The sequence below is a fragment of the Marmota monax genome, unplaced genomic scaffold, assembly GCF_021218885.2.
Source record: "Marmota monax isolate L192 unplaced genomic scaffold, Marmota_monax_Labrador192_F-V1.1 WCK01_AAM20220418_F8-fsc00002, whole genome shotgun sequence".
Classification (NCBI taxonomy): domain Eukaryota; kingdom Metazoa; phylum Chordata; class Mammalia; order Rodentia; family Sciuridae; genus Marmota; species Marmota monax.
This window is the reverse complement of record NW_026693571.1, coordinates 14,528,109-14,551,843: the sequence shown is the minus strand read 5'-3', so window position 1 is coordinate 14,551,843 and position 23,735 is coordinate 14,528,109.

The window sequence follows — 23,735 nt, the reverse complement described above, 5'->3', positions numbered from 1 at the left end:
TACATCATTAAAAACTTCAACTACCTTATTACAACCCAAATATAATCTTCTATGCCAACCTAGCCATCAGAAAAGAATATTAAGTTGTTTTACACAATTTATTCTTTGTAGGTCCAGGCTGGCTGCTAGTGGTTAATACTTAAAAATGTTCTCACACCTCATCAGGAGTTTGTTCAAGACTTTTGCAGTGGTAAAGATGTGTTTTAAAAGTCTAGTTTCCATGATGTATATTTGGAAAATGGAACGTTTGCCTAGTAACCTTCAGCCGTCTGCCCTCTCGTGCACTTTCTACAATGTGTTCAATGCTTTGTCCTGTAGTACACTTAGAAAACATTTTGTATTCAGGGATAGAGTTCATTCTGGTTAGAGCCACTGGAAATTCAAACAAATGAATGAAAAATATAACCTAATAGAATTTCTTCAGTTCCCATGTTACAAAGTTTGTATTTCAATTATATTTTTTAACAGTTTATTTCATTTTTGGGGGGTTAGATACCCCCAAATAGTGGGCTTCTTGCTGTTTTGTTTTGTTCTGACTATATTGTTTATTACTCTCTCCCTCCAACAAACAGACAAAAGCAGTAAACCAAGCAAACAAACATCAATATTAAAAAACAAAACTAAAAGCAATGTCCTTTAACTGGTATTAATTAGTACTGGGAGGTATAGGCCCAGAGAGCAGAACTGAGTCTAACTTGACTTCTGGGGTTTCTGTGGCATTCAGCTATTCTTGCAGAGTTTCTTCTTCTTTTTTGTTTATGTAGCTTTTAGATGTTTTTAGATGACTTTAAGATATTAATAATATTCTTTTTTCCTGGGCTGGGAATAAGACAGTGATTGCTTCAAGTGCCTGGACCTGTAGAGATAATAGCAAACATTAGCAGAGAGATGTTCTCTTGAGTCTGTTTATCCAATATCAGTATGATTTGATGATCTCACTATGGTATCTCTTGCTTGTCATAAAATTAGCTACTTAAAGAAAAGTTGGCCCCTTCTCATTTGATTTTGTTGCTGTTTCCTTCTTAGTTGAACAAAACAAAAATTCCAACTCTTATTTTTAGAGTTTTTCAACACCTAAGGTATAAATACACACAAATAAAAAAATTGTGCTCAAAAAGACTATACTATGTTCCTTCATTTATGCTGTTACTCTGTGTTTGTGTGTTCCAAAATTCTAAGTTTGGATCTCTGAAATGATTAGTTGATTTTTGTAAGCACTTATATAGGTGTGCAAAGCCAGCAGAGTCGTACTTTCATTAAAGACACTAAAATGTGTTTGCTGGTTAGAGGTCCTTGGAACTCTTTAATGATTTCACCTGGCGATGTATATAGATACTAGAAATTACATTTTCTTTCTATCAAACTGAAGACTAAGGAGCAATTTAATACTGTTTTAACTGTAAGAAAACCTTGTAGTCAGAGGACAGTTGTTGTTGTTTTTTTTCTTTTTTTTTTTTTTTTACCTCTCATGTTTTTGCTGGGGGAAAAAAGACAAACAGAATTGATATTGAACTGCACAAGATTCAAAATAAACTTTGAGAAAAATCTCTCAACAGTAAGAGTTCAATATTAGAAGAAAATTCTGCCTGCCTCTGAGGAAGTGAGGGGGAAAGAGAGAAGATAAAAATGGGGTCATTGAGAGAGTGTATCTGGAGTAGGAAATAATATCCTATAATTTTCAGAGAGGCTTTTACAATATAATAGATTGACAGAAGATTAGACTAAATTTTCTCTGGGAATTTAAGGAGGATATTGGAGGAAGATTGGATAGCTAATGGTATTTTAATATCTTGGTTCATATTACAATTTTATGAGTAATTATTTTAACAATTCCAACATAATTTATTTCTCTTAATAAAAAAACACACTTAAAAAAAATTAAACCAAAGTCACACATATGTATTGAACTTGGTCAGGCAGGAGGTTCTTTTGGGTTGGATGCAATTTGCATATTGCTAATTATAGTCATTGATGCTTAGGAATAGAGATAATTGGAATGCTCGGAGTGGGTTTACATAACTACTTGAGATAATTTTTCTACCCCACCTAAACCCCACCCCACTTTCCTGCCTCATTGTTTTGTAGAAGTGCAAGAATACCACATGGGGGTTATGCTCATCTGTAGTGTCTACAGCAGTATCACACAAAGCTCATCTTGCATGTTGATCCCGTGCTATCTGAAATTCTACAGGTCATATGGTAATCTCTAGCACAACCTTAAACCAAGGCAAGAGGGGCCTGCTCTTTGGGTTTTTCTGTGGGTTAAATTGTGTCCCCTACAAATTTATATGTTGAACCTAACCCCATGTACCTCAAAATGGAAATGCATGTGAGCCTTTAAAGAGCTCACTAAAGATAAAATGGCATTGTTAGGGCAGGCTTACCAGTATGACTGGTGTCTTTATAAGAAGAGATTAGGTCCTCGCACAGAGAGGACCACGTGTGGAAGTGGTGATAAGGTAGCTACTTACAAGTCAAGAAGAGAGGTCTCAGAAGAAAACAACCATGCTGAAACCTTGGTCTTAGACTTCCAACCTCCAGAGTTATGAGAAAATATATTTCTGTTCTTTAAGCTACCTAGTCAGTGGTATTTTTTTTATGACATCCTTAAAGAACTAATGACATGTACCATGCCCCATTTGGGCCCTTCTCCTGCATTTGAGTCCCTAAAGGATAGGGGTCCGCTAGACGAAGGGATTGCCCACTGGAAATATGGTGCATTTAGTGCTTATACCTGCCTCTAAATCATGTTCCATAGCGCTGCACCATGAAATTATATAACTAAATGGGCATGTCCACTTTCAGCGCTTGAGTGGGCCTCTTCGTCTGGTCAGTCCTAGTGAAGGTATCTCTCTCTCTCAATAGGTACACCTCTACACCTGGACTATAACTTTGTGGGGGGAATGTGGATAAAGCTTGGAAATGTGGGTGTGGTGTCCACACACAAATGAGCAAAATCTTTTATCAAGTACTAATGGACCAGGAGTAGAAAAAGAAAGGGGACAAGAAGGGCAGGATAGAGGCAGGGAAAGGGGCAGTTTTCTCAGAGTTGCTGTTATGATTTGCAATGTGAGGAATTTTAGCATTCAAAGTTTCAGCTATCCTTCAGATTCTGGTAAAAGTATATTTTTCAAGGTAATAGGATAGGACGTATTTTATTGAGATTTGTAAACCTGATTTATAACTTTTAAATATTCAATTATGTGTTTTGTGGGTGTTTGTTTAAACTCTTATCCCTGTTTCACATATGTAAAGGGTGGGTCTGGTAATTGCCAATTCCTCTATCGTAATTTCATCTTAGTTTATTCCAAGTTTGAGGGGAGGACTTTAAGAATTTGGGCACTAAGGTCAGAGAGGGCAGAAAAGAATTCAGAGAGTTTGCTCCTGGGAAAGGAGGAGTTGTTTGTATGTGGTCAGATAACCTTGGATGAATCATAATGTCAGCATTTTTGGATGGTGACTGTGTCATTTCTAGGAAGCAGATGTTAACACAAAGTCAGAAATGTGGGGGGCTTATTAGCAGTAGAGTCTGGGAAAGAAAAAAAAAGGCAGGGCAGGAAGAAGCAGGCAGGGAAAACCTGCCAGAAGATGCTACTGCTCCAGGGATGGGGAGGGAGGAGGTAAGGAAAGGGGAAGGTTGGGAGAGCTCTGAGAAAAATCTCAGCCCCCCAGTAGTAACAGAACACTGATTTCTCTTAGAGGAGTCCCCTTGGGCATACAGGGCCAGGCCCTAATACTCTCACTGTGCTTGGCATTAGCTGAGAGCTGCCTGTGAACTTGGCCTCAGCTCCAATACTGCAAAGGATCCTGCAGGTGTCCCAGCTGGCCACCTCCCCCAGAGTACACTCCTCATGGCACTTCCCTCTTGGAGGAGGATCTCAGGGGGGCACTACTTGGCTGCCACATTTAAGATTCTTTCTAATTACAAGTATGATTCATGTTTACCATGAAAATTTCCTAAAAAGTAAAAAGAAAAGTCAAAACATTTCAGAGGAAATAAAAATGATCCATAACTTCATCTTCTATGGATAATTGTTAACATTTTGGTGACTATCTTAAGCATAGAGAGGCTTAAAAAAATCAAGTTCATATTGTATATATTATTTGGCAATCAAAATTGGGCATTACATATTTTCCCCATGTCATTAAATATTGTTTTTCAGCACAATTTAACAGTTACACAAAAGGCATTAATTTACTAATTTATTTATTATCTTATTTTTGAATATTTAGTTTTCTGATTTTTTTTTAATTAAAAATAATGTGGTGCTGGCACGATGGTGCACACCTGTCATTCCAGTGACTTGGGAGACGAGGCAGGAGGGTTGCCAGTTCCAGGTCAGCTTTGGAACTCAGCAAGACCCTGTCTCAAAATAAAAAATAAAATAAGCTGGGGACGTAGGTCAGTGGTAGAGCACTGCTAGGTTCAATCCTCAATAACAACAGTTACAACAACAACAACAACAACAACACAAAAGCATGTGATGAACATCCTGGCACATTGTGATTTTCTTAGAATAATCTGAAAAGGAAGAATTCCTTGGTGAAAGGGATCTTATCTTTATGTACTTTGGCAAAGCACTGCCTGATTAGATTCTGGAAAGGCTGCCAACATTTCTCTTCTCCCTGCATCTCCCTGTTGCCTGTCATCCAGCACATCTATGGTGTAGCAACTAATCATGTATTTTCAGCCTAGATAAATGTAAAAGCCTATTTTCAAATTGAGTTGGGACCTCTTTCTGTGCTTCTGATCCTTTATACTGAGACACATTTGTAGTCTGAGCTGGTAATCACTTTAGTAATCATCTTATTCAGAACAACTGAGCGTTGGATGGAAAACAAATGAGTAAACTGAGGCCCAAAGGAATGAAGTGTCACACTCCAGACCCAGCTGGTTGGTGAGAGCCTGGGTCTCAGAACTGAGGTTTCTCAACTCTTTTGCTAGTGTATTTTCTGTCCTGGTAATTATTGGTTAAGCTTCCAGCAAGACTACATATCTAGACAATTTTTATTTATTGAACAGTCTTACATGGTATTTCTCAAGTGTCAAATACCAATCTATGCACCTTAAAAATATTTGATTCCTTTATTCCTTATACCAATCCTATGAGATGTACTGCTAGAGTTTCTGTTTTACATGTGAGGAAACAGGCACACAGAGGTTAGGTAAATTGCCTGAGATCACAAAGCTAAGTGGTGGGGGAGGAATTGGAACTCAGGTAATAGAGACAATTTTCTATTCTTCAGGTTACTGGATATAGAAAAGAGGGCTAACTTACTGATACATTTTATCTTTCATCTGAGAGTATCCCCTCTTTCATGTTTATTATTATGATGTTCAGAGAATGATTTCCATTAATTTTATTGGAGAGGACTTAGGATATTTATACTCTAGGAATTCACTGCTGTGTGTGTGTGTGTGTGTGTGTGTGTGTGTGTAATAGATCTGCTCCAGGCTCATCAGGGAAGGTACGTACCCTATCTCACTCATGGCTAGGTCCTAGTACCTGCAGTTGTTTCTGAGACATAATAGATACCCCACAGCATCAAGTCAATGCATAAATAATTAGGGCAGTCTCCTCAGAAGAGGCTTTGAATTGAAACTCCAGTGGAAACACAAACAAGCCATATAGCTATCTCAGGATGGAGTGACCTGGCAGAAGGAAGAGCAAGTGTGAATACTCTGGGTGGGAACACACTTGACATGTTTCCAGGACACAAAGAGGCACAGTGGGAAGTGTAGGGTGCACTTTGAGAAGTGGGTGGTTCCAGTTCCTCTTGAGCCTTGTAGGCTGTCCATAACAAGGAGCTTAGATTTGTATTATAAACAGAATGGAAAAGCTTCAAGTGGTTCTGAGTGGAGAACAGCACGATCGATTGGACTTAGGTTATCGGATGATTTCACTGGCTCTGGAGAAAAAAAAGTATTTCTTTCTTTCTTTTTTTAAATATATTTTTTTAGTTGTAGATGGACCTTTATTTTATTATTTTATATGTGGTGCTGAGGATCAAACCCAGTCCCCCACACATGCTAGGCAAGTGCTCTACCACTGAGCTATGGCTCAGAAATCCAAGAAAGGATTTCCTTCAAGGGTACCATCAGGGACATTTCTAGTTTAGTCTAGCTTATTAATGTTAGATAAAGGAATCTGCCACTGTGTTACAATGTTTTATGTACATAAAATTGATCTCAGATGGTTCTTAAACTTTTTTTTTTGAAAGCATAAAAATAGTTTCCTAAAAATGTTTCCCAAATCCTATTATCATATTAGAAATTCAATTGCTATCAAAGCTTTACTGGGATCAATGAATGAGTTTTATCATTTAATTTCCAAAGTCTCATTTTACTAAGTATATTCTGAATTGTTAGTTTTATCCCCCCCCAATACTCTTTCCAATGTCATTTGATTAGAAATATTAGCATTAATTAATGAGTTTCTATAAAAGGATGCTTTTAAATTTCCATGAGTGGTATATCTATTTTAAATATAATGAGAAATTGTTTCAATATGGTTGAACAGCAGATAAGAGGATGTTTCATGTGGTTGATGTGAAGAAGAGACATGTTTCCAGGACACAAAGAAGCACAGTGGGAAGTGTAGGGTGCACTATGAGAAGTGGGTGGTTCTAGTTCCTCTTGAGCCTTGTAGAGAACAGCTAGTACAAAACATCTGAGGAGACCAGAAATGCAGCAGGGATTGGGAGGAGATTGGCAGAGCTCAGAAGGACTGAATGGAAGATAGAGGAGCAGATACAGGGATGAAGCCCGAGGGTGGTGGGTAGCCTTGGAGCTTCTTATAAAGACCAAGACTTTTTTTTTAAATACTTATTTTTTAGTTGTAGTTGGACACAATACCTTTATTTTATTTATTTGTTTTTATGTGGTGCTTAGGATTGAACCGAGGGCCTCCCTCCTGTGAGGTGAATGTTCCACCACTGATCCAAAACCCTAGCCCCTAAAGACCAAGAGTTTTCAACCTGAGACAATCGTAGAGCCATTGGAAGATTTGAATAAGTGACTTGTTCTGATTTGGGGCTTAAAAGGGGACTTTGGCTACTGATGTTGAGAACTGAATGTAGCAAGCAGGAAGTCTGGTTATAATTTAGCTGAAAAATGCTGGTGGTCAGAACCAGGGTGGTCACAGTGAAGGTGGTGATGACTTTCAATGTGTAACTCTTTTGTCTCTTTAGTTTATTCCTAAATATTTTATTCTTTGTGATATTATTATAAATAGGATAGTTTATTTCTTTTTTGGATTGATCATTGTTAGTATATAGAAATGGTACTGATTTTTTTGTGTATTGATTTTGTATTCTGCAACTTTGAGTATACTTTTTGTTCTAGTGTGTGTGTGTGTGTGTGTGTGTGTGTGTGTGCACATGCACATGTGCTCATGCTTTCTAGTCTTTAGAATTTTTTACATATAGGGTCATACCATTTGTGTTTAGGGACAGTTTTACTTCTTCCTTTGCAATGTGGATGGCTTTTATTTTTTTCTTGCATGATTGCTCTGACTATAATTTCCAGTACTATATTAAATAGAAGTGGTAAAAATGGTGAGTGCCTTGTTACTTACAGAAAAAGAGTTTTCAGTTTTTAACAGTGAGTATGATGTTAGCTATGAATTGTTGTACATGGCTTTCATTATGCTGAATTAATTTTCTTCTGATGCCTAGTTTGCTGAGTGTTTTTAACATGAAAATGTGTAGAATTTCATAAAGTGGTTTTCCTTCATTAATTGAGATGGTCATTTAGTTGGTGTTCTTCATTATATTAATGTAATATATTGCATTAATTGTTATATGTTGAACTATCCTTGCATCCAGGAATAAATCTCACTTGGTTATAGTATGTAATCCTTTTAATTTGTCTTTGGATTTGGCTTGCTAGTATTTTTTTTTGGGGGGGGTTGCATTAATATTAATCAGGAATATTGCTCTGTAGTTTTCTTGTAGCATCTCTGTTTTTGTCATGAAGGTAATATTGGCCATATTAAATGAAGGTATTCTCTCTTTTTCACATTTTTGGAAGAGTTTGAAAAGGGTTGGTGCTAATTCCTTAAAAGTTTGGTAGAAATTACCAGGGAAACTGTTTGGTTCTTGCAGTAGGTTTTTTGGTTACTAATTAGGTCTTTGTGCATGATAGATCTGTTCACATTCTACTTTGGTCAGAAAAGATTCTTGGTGTGATTCTAATCGTTTTAAATTTGTTCAGACACATTTTATGATCTAAAATTTTATCTATTTTGGAGAATGTCCTATGTGTGCTTGAGAAAAAAATGTATTTTCTGCTACTATAGGTAGAGTGTTTCATATAAGTCGATTAGGTTCCAGTTGGTCTATAGTCTTGTCCAAGTCTTCTTTTTCTTCACTAATCTTTTGTCTGATTTATCTGGTCATTATAGCAAGTGAGTTATTGAAATCTCCTATTATTTTATTGATGTTCCTTTCTCCCTTTAAGTCTGTCAATGTTTGCTTCATATATTTGAGTACTTTGCTACCAGGTGCATGTATATGTTTAAGATAGTTAAACCTTCCTGGTGAATTGATCCTTTTATCATTATGCAATGTTCTTATTTGCCACATGTAACAGTTTTTGATGTAAAGTCTCATTTGTCTGATACAAATATAGACATCTCTACTCTTTTTGGTTACGCTTTGCATGGAATAACTCTGTTTTAGTCAGCTTTTACTCTGCTGTGACTAAAAGACCTGACAAGAACAATTTTAGAGGAGGAAAAGTTTACTTGGGGGCTCACAGTTTTGGAGGTCTCAGTCCATAGATAGTAGGTTCCTTTCCTTGGGGCTTGAGGTGAGGCAGGACATGGTGGCAGAAGAGTGTGGTGGAGAGAGGTGACTCACATTATGATCAGAAAGCAGAGAGAGAAACCGCTCACCAGATACAAAATATAAACCCCAAAGCCACGCCCCCAATTCCCACCTCCTCTAGCCACTTCCCTCCTGCCTAGTTAATCCCATCAGGGGGGTTGATTCACTGATTGGGTTAAGGCTTTGATAACCCAATCAGTTGCCCTCTAAATCTTCTTGCATTTTCTCCCACATGAACTTTTGGGGTCACCTCACATCCAAACCATAACACCATCCTTTTCAGTTTTTGTGTGTTCTTAGATCTAAAGTGAGCCTCTTGTAGATGGCATATAGTTTGATCTTGTGTTTTAATACAATTAGCCACTCTGCCTTTTAGTTGGGGAGTTTGTTCCACTTACATTTAAAGTAATTACTGGTGGGGAAGGACTTCATATGCTCGTTTTGTTGGTTGTTTTGTGGATATCTTGTAGTTATTTTGTCTCTTTTTCCTCTCTTGCTGCCTATCTTTGTGTTTCATTGATGATGATGATGACGACGACAACAATGATGACAATTTTCCTAATGACATGCTTTGATTCCTTTCTCATTTTCTTTTACAGATCTTCCATAGATATTTCCTTTGTGATTACTATGGGGTCCCATACAGTATCTTAAAATTATAGCAATCTACAATTATAACCATCTATGTTAAACTAATAACAATTTGAACTATGTACAAAAGCTATACTCCTTTCTCCCTTCTATTCTCTAATTTATGTTATCAATATCACAAATGACATCTTTCTATTTATTTTTTATTCATTAATAAACTATCTTAATTTGTTCAGGCTGCTGTAAAAAATATTATAGACTGAGTGGCTTATGAGCAACAGAAATTTTTTTCTCAGTTCTAGAGGCTGGAAAGCCCTGATTTAGTCTCTGGTGATAGACCATATTCTAGTTCACAGTCCACTAATCTTCTTGCTGTGTCCTCATGTGATGGATGCGGCAAGGGAGTTCGCTTGGATCTCAGAATGAGAACTAAACTAAACCACAGGAATTCCTGGTTCTTCAGCTTGTAGATAGCAGATTGTGGGACTTCTCAAACCTGATAATGGTGTGAGCCAATTTCTACAATGAATGAATGAAAGAATAAATAAATAAATCTTATTGGTTTTGTTTCTTTGGAGAGCCCTGGCTGACATACACAGTTTTATAGCTGTAGCTTTTTGTAAAAAAAAAAAAAAGCTTTCATATCTTGAATTCTATATGAGAATTTAAAATTATTTACATCCCACCATCACAGAATGCACGATTACATATTTGTTTATATATTTGCCTTTACCAGAGAACTTTATCTTTTCATATACTTTCATGTTGAAGTTTTATCCCAAAGGATTCCCTCTAGTGATTCATATTAGGTAGATTTAGTGGTGTTGGACTCCTTGTATTTTATTTATCTAGGAAGATCTTTATTTCTTTTTCATTTAAAAAAAAAGTTTTGCTGGATATAGTATGTGTGACTGGTCATTTTTTTTCTTTAGTGCTTTGAATATATTATCCATCATCTTCCTGGCCTTTTTTTCCCTCTGAGAAGTCTTCTGATAATCCTATGGAAATATTCTTGTATGTAATGAATTGTTTTTCTCTTGCTGCTTTCAAGTTTTTTTCTTTGGCTTTGAATAGTTTGATGATAACATATCTTGGTGTTGGCACTTTTGGGTTCATTACAGATGGAATCCTTTGAGCTCCTTGAATTTGGATGTTCATTTCTTAGATTTGAGAAGTTTTCAGCCATTCCTCAAATTAAGTTACTAATTTTTTTCTTCTTCTGGGATTGTGAGAATAAAGATATTGTTATCTTGATAGTGTCCCATAGTCTTTCAGACTTTCTTCACCCTTTTTTATAATTTGATTTGGTAATTACAAATTATCTGTCTTCAAGTTCACTGGTTCTTTCTTCTGCTTGGTGTAATCTTTTGTTAAACCCCTCTAATGGTCTGGGTCAGTTTCTCAAAATTTACTGTTTTTTTGATTGGACAATGTTTTCCTGTTTCTTTGTATGTCTTGTTCTTTGTTGTTGTTGTTAGGATTTGTGCATTTGAGAAAGCAGTCACCACTCTAAGTCTTTAATGGGCTGGTTTTGTACAAGAAAAGGCCTTCACTAATCATCCTGACTAGAGATTCTGTGAGCCTTTCAAACTTTTCCTGGATATATGACTTCTTTGAGCTTGTGCACATCATTTTCTTTTTTTTTTTTAAATTTTTTATTGTGGGTTGTTCAAAACATTACAAATTTCTTGACATATCATATTCCACACTTTGATTCAAGTGGGTTATGAACTCCCACCTTCACCCCATACACAGATTGCAGAATCACATCAGTTACACATCCATTGATTTACAAATTGCCATACTAGTGTCTGTTGTGCTCCGCTGCCTTTCCCATCCTCCACCCTCCCCCCTCCCCACCTCTCCCCTCCCCTCCCCTCCTCTCTCTCTACCCCCTCCACTGTATAACCCTGAGGGTCTCCTTCCATTACCATGCAATTTCCCTTCTCTCTCCCTTTCCCTCCCACCTCTCATCCCTGTTAAATGTTAATCTTCTTCTCCTGCTCTTCGTCCCTACTCTGTTCTTAGTTACTCTCCTTATATCAAAGAAGACATTTGGCATTTGTTTTTTAGGGATTGGCTAGCTTCACTTAGCATAATCTGCTCTAATGCCATCCATTTCTCTGTAAATTCTATGATTTTGTAATTTTTTAATGCAGAGTAATACTCCATTGTGTATAAATGCCACATTTTTTTTATCCATTCATCTATTGAAGGGCATCTAGGTTGGTTCCACAGTCTTGCTATTGTGAACTGTGCTGCTATGAACATCGATGTAGCAGTGTCCCTGTAGCATGCTCTTTTTAGGTCTTTAGGGAATAGACCAAGAAGGGGAATAGCTGGGTCAAATGGTGGCTCCATTCCCAGCTTTCCAAGAAATCTCCATACTGCTTTCCAAATTGGCTGCAGCAATTTGCAGTCCCACCAGCAATGTACAAGTGTACCCTTTTCCCCACATCCTCACCAGCACTTGTTGTTGTTTGACTTCCTAATGGCTGCCAATCTTACTGGAGTGAGATGGTATCTTAGGGTGGTTTTGATTTGCATTTCTCTGACAGCTAGAGATGTTGAGCATTTGTTCATGTACTTGTTGATTGACTGTATGTCCTCCTCTGAGAAGTGTCTGTTCAGGTCCTTGGCCCATTTGTTGATTGGGTTGTTTGTTCTCTTATTGTCTAATTTTTTGAGTTCTTTGTATACTCTGGATATTAGGGCTCTATCTGAAGTGTGAGGAGTAAAGATTTGTTCCCAGGGTGTAGGCTCCCTATTTACCTCTCTTATTGTTTCTTTTGCTGAGAAAAAACTTTTTAGTTTGAGTAAGTCCCATTTGTTGATTCTAGTTATTAACTTTTGTGCTATGGGTGTCCTATTGAGGAATTTGGAGCCCGACCCCACAGTATGTAGATCGTAGCCAACTTTTTCTTCTATCAGACGGCGTGTCTCTGATTTGATATCAAGCTCCTTGATCCATTTTGAATTCACTTTTGTGCATGGCGAGAGAAAGGGATTCAGTTTCATTTTGTTGCATATGGATTTCCAGTTTTCCCAGCACCATTTGTTGAAGATGCTATCCTTCCTCCATTGCATGCTTTTAGCCCCTTTATCAAATATAAGATAGTTGTAGTTTTGTGGATTGGTTTCTGTGTCCTCTATTCTGTACCATTGGTCCACCCGCCTGTTTTGGTACCAGTACCATGCTGTTTTTGTTACTATTGCTCTGTAGTATAGTTTGAAGTCTGGTATCGCTATACCGCCTGATTCACACTTCTTGCTTAGCATTGTTTTTGCTATTCTGGGTCTTTTATTTTTCCATATGAATTTCATGATTGCTTTCTCTATTTCTACAAGAAATGCCATTGGGATTTTGATTGGCATTGCATTAAACCTATAGAGAACTTTTGGTAATATCGCCATTTTGATGATGTTAGTTCTGCCCATCCATGAACAGGGTATATTTTTCCATCTTCTAAGATCTTCTTCTATTTCTCTCTTTAGGGTTCTGTAGTTTTCATTGTATAAGTCTTTCACCTCTTTTGTTAGGTTGATTCCCAAGTATTTTACTTTTTTTGAGGCTATTGTGAATGGGGTGGTTGTCCTCATTTCCATTTCAGAGGATTTGTCGCTGATATACAGGAATGCCTTTGATTTATGTGTGTTGATTTTATATCCTGCCACTTTGCTGAATTCATTTATTAGCTCTAATAGTTTCTTTGTAGAGCCTTTTGGGTCTGCTAGGTATAGAATCATATCATCTGCAAATAGTGATAATTTAAGTTCTTCTTTTCCTATTTTGATGCCTTTAATTTCTTTCGTCTGTCTAATTGCTCTGGCCAGTGTTTCGAGAACTATGTTGAAGAGAAGTGGAGAGAGAGGGCATCCCTGTCTTGTTCCAGATTTTAGAGGGAATGCCTTCAGTTTTTCTCCATTCAGAATGATGCTAGCCTGAGGCTTAGCATAGATTGCTTTTACAATATTGAGGTATGTTCCTGTTATCCCTAGTTTTTCTAGAGTTTTGAACATAAAGGGATGCTGTACTTTGTCGAATGCTTTTTCCGCATCTATCGAGATGATCATATGGTTCTTATTTTTAAGTCTATTGATGTGGTGAATAACATTTATTGATTTCCGTATATTGAACCAGCCTTGCATCCCAGGGATGAATCCTACTTGATCATGGTGTACAATTTTTTTGATATGTTTTTGTATCCGATTCGCCAGAATTTTATTGAGGATTTTTGCATCTAGGTTCATTAGAGATATTGGTCTGTAGTTTTCTTTCTTTGAAGTGTCTTTGTCTGGTTTAGGTATCAGGGTGATGTTGGCCTCATAGAATGAATTTGGAAGTTCTCCCTCCTTTTCTATTTCCTGAAGTAGCTTGAAAAATATTGGTATTAGTTCTTCTTTAAAGGTTTTGTAAAATTCTGCTGTATACCCATCCGGATCTGGGCTTTTCTTAGTTGGTAGTCTTTTTATGGTTTCTTCTATTTCCTCAATTGATATTGGTCTGTTTAGGTTTTCTATATCCTCCTGACTCAATCTGGGCAGATCATATGACTTAAGAAATTTATCTATGCCTTCACTATCTTCTAATTTATTGGAGTATAAGGATTCAAAATAGTTTTTGATTATCTTCTGTATTTCTGAAATGTCTGTTGTGATATTGCCTTTTTCATCCCGTATGCTAGTAATTTGAGTTCTCTCTCTTCTTCTCTTCGCTAGCATCGCTAAGGGTCTGTCGATTTTGTTTATTTTTTCAAAAAACCAACTTTTAGTTTTGTCAATTTTTTCAATTGTTTCTTTTGTTTCGATTTCATTAATTTCAGCTCTGATTTTCATTATTTCTTGCCTTCTACTTCTTTTGCTGTTGTTTTGCTCTTCTTTTTCAAGGATTTTGAGATGAAGTATGAGATCATTTGTTTGTTGGTTTTTTCTTTTTTTAAGGAATGAACTCCAAGCAATGAATTTTCCTCTTAGAACTGCTTTCAATGTGTCCCATAGATTCCGATATGTTGTGTCTGTGTTTTCATTTATCTCTAAGAATTTTTTAATTTCCTCCTTGATGTCTTCTATAACCCATTGATCATTCAGTAACCTATTGTTCATTCTCCAATTGATGTATGCTTTTTCCTTCCTTCTTTTATCGTTGATTTTCAGTTTCATTCCATTATGATCAGATAAGATGCATGGTATTATCTCTACTCCTTTATATTGTCTAAGAGTTGCCCTGTGACCTAATATATGATCTATTTTTGAGAAGGATCCATGTACTGCTGAGAAAAAAGTGTAACTGCTTGATGTTGGGTGGTATACTCTATATATGTCAATTAGGTCTAGGTTATTAATAGTGTTATTGAGTTCTATAGTTTCCTTATTCAACTTTTGTTTGGAAGATCTGTCCAGTGGCGAGAGAGGTGTGTTGAAGTCTCCCATGATTATGGTGTGGTGGTCTATTAGACTCTTGAACTTGAGAAGAGTTTGTTTGACGAACATAGCTGCACCATTGTTTGGGGCATAAATATTTATGATTGTTATGTCTTGTTGGTGTATGGTTCCCTTAAGCAGTATGTAGTGTCCCTCTATATCTCTTTTGATTAACTTTGGCTTGAAATCTATTTTATTTGATATGAGTATGAACACGCCTGCTTGTTTCCGAAGTCCATATGAGTGATATGATTTTTCCCAACCTTTCCCTTCAGCCTATGTATGTCTTTTCCTATCAAATGCGTCTCCTGTAGGCAGCATATTGTTGGGTCTTGTTTTGTGATCCATTCTACTAGCCTATGTCTCTTAATTGGTGAGTTTAAGCCATTAACATTTAGGGTTATTATTGAGATATGGGTTGTTCTTCGAGCCATATTTGTTTATTTCTGTTACTAAACATTGTTTGTTTTCCTCTTTGATTATTTTCCCCCCCCCTTTACTGTCCTACCTCCCACTGTTGGTTTTCATTGTTATTTTCCATTTCCTCTTCCTGTAATGTTTTGCCAAGGATGTTTTGAAGAGATGGTTTTCTAGCTGCGAATTCTTTAAACTTTTGTTTATCGTGGAAGGTTTTAATTTCATCCTCCATCCTGAAGCTTAATTTCGCTGGATACACAATTCTTGGTTGGAACCCATTTTCTTTCAGTGTTTGAAATATGTTATTCCAGGGTCTTCTAGCTTTCAGAGTCTGTGTTGAAAGATCAGCTGTTATCCTGATTGGCTTACCCCTAAATGTAATCTGCTTCCTTTCTCTTGTAGCTTTTAAAATTCTCTCCTTATTCTGTATGTTGGGCATCTTCATTATAATGTGTCTAGGTGTGGATCTCTTATGATTTTGCACATTCGGCATCCTGTAGGCTTCTAGGATTTGGGATTCTGTCTCATTCTTCAAGTCTGGGAAGTTTTCTTGTATTATTTCATTGAATAGACTGCTCATTCCTTTGGTTTGGAGCTCTGTACCTTCCTGTATCCCAACGACTCTTAAGTTTGGTCTCTTAATGTTATCCCATATTTCTTGGATGTTCTGCTCATGGTTTCTTAGCAGTCTTGCTGAGCTGTCTATGTTCTTTTCCATTTGAAATACTTTGTCTTCATTGTCTGATGTTCTATCTTCTAAGTGTTCTACTCTGCTGGTAGTATTCTCCATTGAGTTTTTAAGTTGGTTTATTGCTTCCTGCATTTCTAGGATTTCTGATTGCTTGTTTTTTATAACCTCTATCTCCCTGTATAGTTGATCCTTTGCTTCCTGGATTTGTTTGCGTAATTCGTTGTCGAAGTGATCTTTCATTGTGTGATTTTGCTGTTTAATGTCTTCCTTGATACTCCAGATCATCTGAAGCATGTATATCCTGAATTCTTTATCTGACATTCCATCTGCTGCAGCTGTTACCTCTTCTAAATTTGCGTTGACCTGCATTGCTTGTGGTCCTTTCTTTCCTTGTCTTTTCATACTGCTTGCGTATCTTTCCTGCAGGTGCGGGCGGCGGCTCTGCTCTCTCCTTATTCCAATTGGGGTGTCGTGGCTACCACGCCGGCGGGTCACTGGGCCTGTTCTGGGAGCTGGCAGCGGCTCTGTTCTGCCCCTACTCCAATTGGGGTGACGAGTGTACCACGCTGGCAGGCCACCGGGCCTGATCCACCGGTCGGTTGCAGGTTTGCCTACCCTGCAGGCGCGGGCGGCAGCTCTACTCTGCCCCTACTCCAAATGGGGTGACGTGTCTGTCATACCGGCAGGCCACTGGGCCTGTCCCGCTGGTCGGTCGCAGATCTGCCCACCTTTCGGGCACGGGTGGAGGCTCTGCTCTGCCCCTACTCCAATTGGGGTGTCGTGACTACCCCGCCTGCAGGACGCTGGGCCTGTTCCTGGCACTGGAGGCGACTCTGCTCTGTCACTACTCCAATTAGGGTGGTGTTTGTACCACGCCGGCAGGCTCCTGGGCCTGATCCGCCGGTCTGTTGTAGGTCTGCCTACCTTGGAGGCGCGGGCGGTGGATCTGCCCTGCCCCTCCTACCACGCCTGCAGACCCCTGGGCCTGATCTGCAGGTTGATCACTGGTCTGCTCACCCTGCGGGCACGGGTGGCGGTTCCGCTCTGCCCCCACTCCAATTGGGGTCACGTGACCACCACACTGGTAGGGCCTGATCCGGGCGTGGGAGAAGGATCTGCTCTGCCCCTACTCGAGTTGGGGTGACGTGTGTACCACACTGGCAGGCCACTGGGCCTGACCCGCCAGGCTGTCACAGGTCTGTTTACCTTGCAAGCGCGAAGGGCGGCTCTGCCCTGCCCCTCCTACCACGCCCATGTACTACTGGGTCGCGGGTCTGCCCACCTGGCGGGTGTGGGTGGCGGCTCCGCTCCGCCCCCTCTCCAATTGGGGTCACGCGGTCACCACGCTGGCGAGCCGCTGGGCCTGCTCCGGGCGCTGGCGGCGGCCCGGCTCCTCCCCTCTGGCTCGAGGACAAATTGAGGAGACTCGGGTGACTGTGCCTCAACCCCCCTACCAGGAGACCAACTGCTTATGTCACTGCTGGTATTGATGAAGATCTCTCCTCCGCTGCTTTCTGCTGACATCAGATCTCTGCCATGTTGGTATCCTATGCGAATGGCAGCATTTCGTTCCCCTTGCCGGGCAACCAAAGCAACGGGTGAGTCCTGACCGGCCCTCAGCAGGACCCGAACCGAGACGCAGTTTCTGCGGGCTCCTAGCCCCGGTCCAGGGAAGTTCCGGGAGCCGGAACTCGGCCGCTCCGTGCTCGGTGTAAGCTCCTATAAGTGTAAGCTCCAAGAAGCAGTCCCCGCGGGCTCAGTTCCGGGAGCCGGAATTCGGCTGCTTAGTGCTTGGTGTATGCTCTGATAGTAGCAGGGTCCAAGAAGCAGCCTCCGCAGGCTCTGCAGCCCTGAGCCAGGGCGGTTCCGGGACGACGGTTCCGGGAGCCAGAACTCGGCCGCCCCGCGCTGGGTGTTCGCTCCGATAAGATCAGATTCTAAGAAGCACCCAGGCGCTGAACCCTAGCAATCTGTCTGCAAGCCGCAGGCAAATTGCAGCCTGAAATTACCTGTTCTATGGCTGAATGAGCTGCGGTCAGTCGAAAACAGGGAAGGTGACGTCAGTTTACCAACATGGTGGCCGCTGGCCTCCTCTGTGGTCTGACCGGTGTGGAGAACCGAGATGGACTGCTTCCTTCCCCCGTCTCGAACCCAGAATTCAGCCCTGAGTGCGGTGCTTGCGCGGCTGGCAGGAACTGCAGCACTGTAACCCTGCGTCTCTATCCCAGCGCGCGTTGCAGGCTCTAGCCGCTGGGCGATTTGCTGAATAAGCAGTGTTATCCTCCGTGCGACAAACCTCTCGCGTTTTGAGTCCCCGTAGCCGATCCTCGTGCGATGGAATCCTTCCTCCAGGTTCCGGCGCACCCCACTATTGCTGGAAATTCCTAACAAGATATCCTTTAGCCGTCCTGACTTGTCATACTCCCACACAGTGAAGCAGCACACGGGGGTAATGCACTCCCCTCGCTGCCATCTTCCTTCTCGTGCACATCATTTTCTATTATGAAAGGTTTCCAGGTTTCTTTTTAGGAATTTATAATTTCTTGGTAATTCTGGCATCTGTCTGCAATCCTGCAGGATCTCCAGTGCTACAAAAAATCTCCTAGTTCTTTTATGTTTTCAGTGGTCCCAAGACATCCAATATATGGATATCTTTGTGCCCCAAGTTAGGCAAGACAAAATGTAGTTTCTCAGGTGGTCCCACAAATAGCTGATACTTTGTATGTATTTTACACTTGTCTTTTTCTCCCTTTAAGGAGAGACCATGAGTTGAGCACTGTCTCCTGATTAGGCTGAACAGTGGGTTCTCCTTATGAGTGAACTGCAAGACTTTTGTAACTATTCTTGCTTTTCCACTTGCCTGTGTAGCACTTCAATTTCTGAACTTGTTCCTGGGTTTCTCATAAAGATGTTTGGGTTTTACATTAAAAAGACATTGTCACTTGGAGAGATCACACTCTGTGGTTTCCTATTCTGACATCTTGCTTATGTGACTTCTTATCTATACTTCTTTTAAGGATCTATTATAAATACCTACCCTACAATTCTGCTTACATGCATCTCATTGTCCAGAAATAGTGTACATGGTCTCTAACTGTGAGGTTGGCTGCATAATGCATATTTTCAAAATCTGGGTTTATTAGTAAGAGAAAATTAGAGAACTTATATCAAGTAGTTTAGACTTCTTTGGCCACTTAATATTCATTCACATGTACATTTCTTGCCTTATATGGAACATTTGACTTCTTTAAGAGAAGCAGTTCCAAAGTCTCTTTCAACTATTTCATCCAGTTCAAAGTCCAGAATTCTGATATAAAGTCCTCTCCTTTGGATCCTGATGTGACTTTTCTAGTTCAGCATTCTATAAACTAAAAGATGAATTAGCTGCCTCCAGAAAAACCTCTGTCTCCCTTATGTTTGTGGGGGAAAAAAAACCAAGATAATTATAATAAAACCAATTACAAAGGGGAGAATTGGAAATGCCTAGTAACCATTGCCTTTAGCAATGTTCAAATATCCAGGACTTACTGCCTTGACTGAAGATTAAGATCCTTGATCAGGCCACCTGGAAGACCCGATTTTACCATCCAGAAGAAATTTTCTTGTTCATTGTCCTTGTTTTTAAACTTTTAATTGAATTATATAATACATGTATATTCAATGAACATGTATGTGTTCTACTTCAAACACACATATATGTGTGTGTGTGTATATATATTAAGAGTAGATCCCTTAAATTTTTGAAAATTATTTGCATTAAAAATTTAACAACTATTTGTTCTCTAAAATAGTTTACTTGTAGTAATAGAGTATTTGTGTTTTAGAGTATTCCTCTTTAAAGAATTTCAAAGTCCTATATATTACAGAATTGTACATATAGTCTTTGTAGCTAAATAAAATATATAATAGCATCATTGCATTAAAATTGAATTTTATTTCTCACAACAGCAGCACCTCTATATTTAAAATCATTTTTTGTGCATTTAAGTATGTGATGACTTTGTAAATTAGGATTTAATTGATTAACTATTAAGTGAAATAGTATGACATAGTTGACTGATAATGCTTGCTATATCTCAAGAGTTTGTTGCTCATGACTTGAGAATTAGACCATGAGCTTATTTAGTTGTAGGTATATGCTTGGCCCTCTACCCCACCTGTCACCAAAGTTTGCACATGGTTGTTTCTCTGGAAATACTAGTTTATTTATATCTTTTTTAATAGTCACTATGAATTGCTTTAAAGTAGAGTTTCTCTTCTCTAAAACTCAGGATAAGTGAGAAATGTAGATTGTTTCCTTCTACCCTCCTGAACCTAATGTAAGTTTTTCAGTGTTTTCCGTGGACTTCTATTGTTGTAATTGCTATCAGTTCTGATGTAAAAAAATCATTGAGAAGTTAATAAATAGGGGAAAGTTCCCTTTCTTTGTGATTGATTTAAGTTAACTGATACTGGAATTGGGAATAGTAATGAGCCTAAATGGGCCATTTTTGGTAATTCAACAGAAATCAGAAATATGGACTTTGCATCTTATAAAAAAGATTAAAAATAAACTATGACATAGGCCAATCATGTCTGCGGGATAATCTGTAGCTTATGGGTTTATAACTCATGTGCAAGAAGAGTTTTATGCTTGGGGTTATATCTATGCCTTTTGATTTTTTCTAATTGTAATAACACATCAAATGTCACTACTACTCCATAACAACTTCATATCATATAAGGTTTTTGAACTTGGAATGGAACCACCATTTGATCCAGTTATCTACTCCTTGGCTTATACCCAAAGGACTTAAAATCAGCATACTACATGATGCAGCCACATCAATGTTTATAGCAGCTCAATTCACAATAGCTAAACTATGGAACCAACCTAGATGCCCTTCAACAGTTGAATGGATAAAGAAAATGTGGTATATATACACAATGTAATATTACTCAGCCTTAAAGAAGAATGAAATTATGGCATTTGCAGGTAAATGGATGGGGCTGTAGAAGATCATGCTAAGTGAAATAAGCCAATCCCAAAACACCAAAGGCCAAATAAATGTTTTTTTTTTTTCTGATAAGTGGATGCTGATCCATAATAAAGTCAGGTAGGGAAAAATGAAGAAAGTTTGGGAGGGGAGTGGTTGTGGGGATGGGAAGGACAGCGGAATGAGATGGACCTTATTACCCTATATGCATGTATTACCCTACCTGTATGACTGTGTGCCATGTACAAGCCAGAGGAATGAGAAGTTGTGCTCTATTTGTGTACAATGTGTCAAAATTCATTCTATTCTCATATATAACTAATTAGAACAAATTTAAAAAAAGAAAAGAAGGTTTTGGAGAGAGATAGTAGAATTCCTAGGTAGGGCTTGATGTAAGGACTCACTAACAATTAGAGTTTACTGCAAGAAAAAGACAGTGTGTAGTTTGACAATTTTTAGAAAGTTGATAGAGTAGTTGTTGTTACTATTATCTAATATTAAAACTTTTCAAGCACTCTCCATGCATCCTCTGATATTATTTGCAATCAGTTCCAATTCTACCTCCTTCACTCCCAGACAACCACTAATCTGATTTCTGTTACTTTAAACTTGACTTTTCTGGACATTTCACATTAATGGAATCTTATGATGGGTATTCATTCACTTAGCAGGATGTTTTTGAGATTTAGCAATTTTCATGAATAAAGACTTTCAGTTTGTTGGCTTCCTTTGTTTAACTTCTAGAGGGCTGAAATGGTTGGTTTTGACTCTAGTTACTTTTTTGGGATGTGAGTTGCTGACCTCCTCATTTCTATATAGAGGAAATGAATTCCTTCTTTGACAAATCTTTTCATTTGAGTGATTTAACTTTTCCCATCCCAAGAAATTCAACCTGAAAGTTTAAAAGTAGAAGTTTTGAAAGAAGATTTTGCCTGACATCAGTCATCTCAGGGTCTGTACCCCCTTACTCTAGGTTTCTTTGATTTTTCATATGCTCTTTGCTGTTTTCTAGTAGTTGGTTCTTACAGACCATGGCTGCATCTTTCAGGTAGATTTCTTATCCATGTCAGGTCCAGACTATTCTCAGGCCCACAGGGAAACAGGTTCTAAGCCACAGGTTATAGGATTCTGCAGGCTCCTCAGCCTGTCTTTCCAGATATTCCATGAAGCCATTTTAATCCACTGCTTGACTGCCCTGTTGGTTTCACAGTGAGGACACTCTACAACTCCCATCCTTCTCTGAGGGTGACATGAAAGGTAATGCATAGATTTTTCTCCTCTCAGAATTTTAATTCTCTCTAGGGATTTTCTCTTTCTCTCTCCAAATCTCAAATATTGCTGAATTGAGGTTAGGGTACAGGTCTGCTTCAAAGGGAAACAAGATGTTACAAGGAACACAGAGTTAAAATTACTTTTTTAGGCAGCTTCTGATTTTCCTATTCCCTCCATGCAAAGACTTTATTTTGTCATGAAATGTTTTAACTATTTTTTTATGTTTTTAAAGTTTATTTTTATATCATTAATAGTATATACTGAATCCACCACAGTTTTGGATTTTCATATTTAAAAGCTTCAATATGTGCAAGTCAAAGCCTTCTGCTTCAAAAGTATTTTCTTTGCTGTGAGTTTCAGAAAGTTAATTTGAAACCTCAAAGCTATAAATTAGTTCCTTTATAATTACTTTCTGTCTTGTAATCTCTTCTTTGAAGAAGAAGGCTCTGCTTAAGGAGAGGGAGGAACTTGAGATAAAATGAATAATCAAATCTGAAAAATACACCAATTAACTATAGATAAACATTATTTCATGACTATTTGTTTCAAAACTAAAAAAAATCATGGTTGAAAACCCTGAGCATTTTCTTTTTTAATTTTTTTTCTTTTTTTATTCATTTGATCTTTTTAGTTATACATGGTAGTAGAATATAATTTGACATGTACAAATATGGAGTATAACTTCCCATTCTTGTGGTTGTACGTGATGTGGAGTTTCACTGGTTATGTATTCATGAATGAACATAGGGAAGTTATATGTGATTCATTCTACTGTCTTTTCCACTCCCACATCATCCTCTTTCCCCCAACTCCCCCATGTCCAATCTGGTATACCTCCACTCCCATTGCTTATTGGGAATCAGCATCTGCATATCAGAGAGAACATTGGGCCTTTGGTTTTTTGGGGGGAGTTGGCTTATTTCACTTAGCATGATAGCCTTTAGTTCCATCCATTTACTGGAAAATGCCACAATTTCACTCTTTTTTGAGGCTGAGTAATATTTCGTTGTGTATACGTACCATATTTTCTTTATCCATTCATCTACTGAAGAGCACCTAGATTGGTTCCATAGCTTAGCTATTGTGAATTGAGATGCTGTGAACATTTATGTGACAGCATCACAATAGTATGCTGATTTTAAGTCCTTTGGGTATATGTGGGAGAGTGAAATAACTGGGTCAAATGGTGGCTCCATTCCAAGTTTTCTGAGGAATCTCCATACTGCTTTTCTGTGTGATTGTACCAATTTGCAGTCCCACCAGTCATGTATCAGTGTACTTTCCCCCTCTCATCCTCATCAATAGTTATTCTTACTTGTATTCTTGATAATTGCCATTCTGACTGGAGTGAGATGAAATCTCAGTGTAGTTTTGATTTTCATTTCTCTAATTGCTAGTGATGTTGAACATTTTTTCACATATTTTTTGACAGATCATATTTCTTCTTATGTGAAGTGTCTGTTTAATTCCTTTGCCTATTTATTGATTGGGTTATTTATTTGTTTGTTTTTGGTGTTAAGTTTTTTTGAGTTCTTTAT